The sequence below is a fragment of the Gavialis gangeticus genome, unplaced genomic scaffold (assembly GCF_001723915.1).
Source record: "Gavialis gangeticus isolate Ggan-Ray unplaced genomic scaffold, GavGan_comp1, whole genome shotgun sequence".
NCBI classification, from domain to species: Eukaryota; Metazoa; Chordata; order Crocodylia; family Gavialidae; genus Gavialis; species Gavialis gangeticus.
Genome location: NW_017728996.1, coordinates 5,244,827 through 5,248,469, shown reverse-complemented (window position 1 = coordinate 5,248,469; position 3,643 = coordinate 5,244,827). Strand labels below are relative to the sequence as shown.

At 43.6% G+C, this 3,643-nt stretch overlaps 1 long non-coding RNA gene across 1 annotated transcript in view; it reads left to right on the top strand.

The window, feature by feature from the left end:
* Positions 1–2,007, top strand: part of LOC109288425 — an 8,340-nt gene extending 6,333 nt beyond the window's left edge. The window contains exon 2 of the long non-coding RNA XR_002095136.1: positions 1,777–2,007. This is a non-coding gene — a long non-coding RNA (uncharacterized LOC109288425). The remainder of the gene's footprint in view (positions 1–1,776) is intronic.
* The last annotated feature ends 1,636 nt before the right edge of the window (positions 2,008–3,643 follow it).

Sequence of the window (3,643 nt, the reverse complement as noted above, 5' to 3'; positions counted from 1 at the left end):
ATTTCTATATGGAGAAATATTTTTGCAAAAAAAAAAAAAAGATGTGCACATAGACCCTCTGAGAAGGACAGTGCACATGTCTGACAATCTGAGCTTCTGCCTTTGCTTTTGTGCTCAAAATCAAGGTGAAAAAACTAAAGAAAGGGGAAGGGGGAATATTCTAATGAGACTGATATGAGATGCAGCAGGGGTCCCAGCAGTGTGAGGTTGACCTTGCCTTCCCAAAGGGAGGGGCTAGAATTTAGCTGCTAGGTGCTGCTGCTGATGCACTTTAGTTAGAATAATTGATTATCATTTGGGGACTGATTCAGCTCTCAGTTGCGTAGAACTCAGCCCCTATCAGTGTGGAGTTTGGCTTCCCTTTAGGCACCAGCAAGAGACCAATTATTCAGAAGAGCTCAGTGCATTGGTTAGACCCACGTGCTATGATAGGAGCTTGTGGGTGCAGAGCTCTGCCACAACACTGGAATTTGTTGATGCTGAACAGGAGCTGAGCTAAGCCATCTTGAGAATCTGGCTGCTAAATGTTAGGGACACAAATCACAGAATCAAAGAAAAGCCATGCTAGAAGGGTTTTCAGGAGATTGTCTAGTCCAGGGGTGCTCAACCTCTGGCTTGCTGGCCAGATATGGCCTGTGGAACCATAGGTATCTGCCCCTGGTTGGGAAATTTGGTGGCAATAAATATGGCCTCCCTTCCCCGCTGCCATATTCCCAAACCCTGAGCCCCACACAGCAGGTTAAGGCCAGGTCACACCCTCTCCCCCCACCCCTACAGCTGGATGAGGTCGGGCCACCTACCTTAACCAGGCTAGATGGGGCTGGACCACACCCTCTTTCCCCTGTGGGGAAAGGTTGGAGCCACGATGCACCTTGCCCCCCTCCACATGGCCGGATGGGGCTCTGTTGTCCTGGATCAGGACCATCAGCTGGATCAGGCCTGTAGATGGCCTGGGCACTTCCCATCTGGCCCGCTAGCCAAAAGGGTTGAGCACCACTGGTCTAGTCCAACCTCTTGCTTAAGGCAGGATTGTCACTGTCTGCCCTAAACCATCCTAGATAAATGGCTTACTTAAAATCTTCAGAAACGACCCGTGCTCACAATTACTAGACATAATGTCCAACATTAAAAACACCCTTTGATTGGCCACAGGTCAGGCAGGGAGATGGAGAAACTGCCCTTGTCCTGCCACTGCAAGGACTGGACTTAATTTCTTAAAATCCCATCTTCAGCAGGAAAACCCCACTCCTCAACCCTGTTGCATTAAGACAAGTATGTATTCAATACCATCCAAGTCAACTGATTTATAAGGAGAACATCAAGCAACCCATTTATTAACAGGAAATTAAATGCTCTAGCTTTGTATGGCAAATTTAATAGAACTAATTTTAAAAAAATAGAAATGTTAGTTCAGGCGACTGCTGAGATTTTTACTTAAAATGCTGCTGGCTAGAGTGTTGCTGTTTTTCTACTGCCTCTTGCCTTTCCAACATTGTTTAAAGATGAATCACAAACCTTAAAGTTTTAACACACACAAATCTGGGTGGTGGTGGGAGGAAGTTTGCAAATCGCACATCCTTGGCCTACGTTCTCTGAAAAGAGTTCTATATCGTTCCCTGTCCTACGTGGAGCAAAAGCCGATGGAATTAAAATGAACCATGGTAGCTCATTTTCTCTGTCCATCTCTTGTTTTGCTTGAGTTGCTATGGCAATTGCAAGATCCATTTTGACAAAATAAAATGTTACAAATTACACTGTCAGATTACCTCATTACAGGAGGCTGGCGTCTTGGACCATGGCGTTACTGAAATGAAAAGGCGTGAACACGGCAGGAATTTCTGCTGTATGGAAAAATGTTATTGTTGGATTCCTTCAGGAAGGCGTGCATATGAAAATCCTGGTTCCCTGGTGAGTGACTAGTGACTAAGACCTGCAGAACTCTCATCTTAATTTTTGATTGTGGTGGATGATGTCATAGTTGGAAATAAATTTACATTTCAGCTATGAGGGCTTTCATGCTGTTCTAGTAAGCCATTACGTAACTCCGAGTATTTACAGCAGCGCTGCTAGGTAACATGCCCCTCTTATCTCCTTTTTTCTGGTCCCTGTATTTATTTGCATTAAGAAGATAGACATTACCATAATGAACCGTGCTTTCTGGGATGCGTGTGTCACAGGCTCTGTAGTGTGAACAGCAAAGAGACACTATGGGTAATGCCTACGCTTCCATGTTCTTTTTTGGAGCATGATGAGTTTCATCCTCTCCAAGTTGAAGTTGTCCTTGCTATGCAGCATGACGATAACTATGAAGTCTCTGTTGCCATGGATTTGTCTCTCATAATACTTTCAGTGCCAACCACTTGTAAAAAATTTTCCTTGTGAGAAATTTGGGTGGTCTGTTGAAGGCAGAGAAGTTAGTTCCTACTCTGTTTCTAGGATATTAGCTAATAGCGCTGAAGTTGCCCATTTACTGATACAATGCTAATTTGGAATGCAGCATATATCCAGGAAGAAATGATCTGCAGGGAAACAGAGAGTCTGTGAATAAACGAGTGGTTTGGCCGTTTAGTTGTTCTTCTGGCTGGGAATGGTTGCTCCTGCTTGGTCTAATCTAGAGTTGCAAGCTGCAGTGAAGGTGCAATTCCAAACCAAACTTTTTAAGGAATTTGAATAGAGCACAGCCTCACTTTCTATTTTGGTGTGTCCCTACCTTTTTTTTCATTTGTTAAATTCAAATGCTCCCATGTGTGAGCCAGAATGCCAGGAACACTCTCCAGCTATCTGCTTTTTTGGTAATCCTTTGATTTTTATTTTCTCTGTTTTTCTGTCCTAAATTAGAACTGGCTTGAGGTGTAGGACTCAAAAAAAAGTGGCCTGAAGAGCTGCTGCTTAGAATTATTTATTTAAAGAGAACATTTATTTCTGCCTAATGCTTGGATCATGTTGTAAACAATGTATTTGTGCAACAGAACCTGAGTTGTTTTGTACCATGACTGATGACCTAAAATGTCTGTATTAAGCAACTGCGATACTGGAGTGAAAAGAAATGAAAAGGCATCACACATTATGCAGTATTATTTTAGTGTCCCTCGGAGTTTCATTTAACAATCTAAAGTTTCTACCAGTTGTCTAGGAATGGCAGCAAGAATAAGAAAAAACACAAGAGACAAGTCCGACTTTAAAGTGTAGAAGGATGGAGCTATTGCACTGTGCTACCTCAGTTTCTCACTAGTACCATAGTGTCCTTCCTGGTTGAGATGAGTCATGCAGGGAATTGCTTTGAAGAATTTGCAGACATTGTAGTGCTTGGAAATTTAGACCAAGCCACTTGGGAGCAGAAGAAAACTGAAAGAAATTGGGGAGTTTGAGCAACTTAGTTTTATGCAGCAGAGCATGAAGATGGAACACTCTTTCATAGTTTCATAGTTTCTAGGGTCAGAAGGGACCTGAGCAGATCATCAAGTCCGACCCCCTGCCATGGCAGGAAAGAGCACTGGGGTCAAATGACCCCAGGAAGGTGATTGTCTAGCCTTGTCTTAAAGACCCCCAAGATAGGAGCTAGCACCACTTCTCTTGGAAGTAGGTTCCAGATCCTAGCCGCCCTGACCGGGAAGTCGCACCTCCTGATGTCTAGTCTGAATCT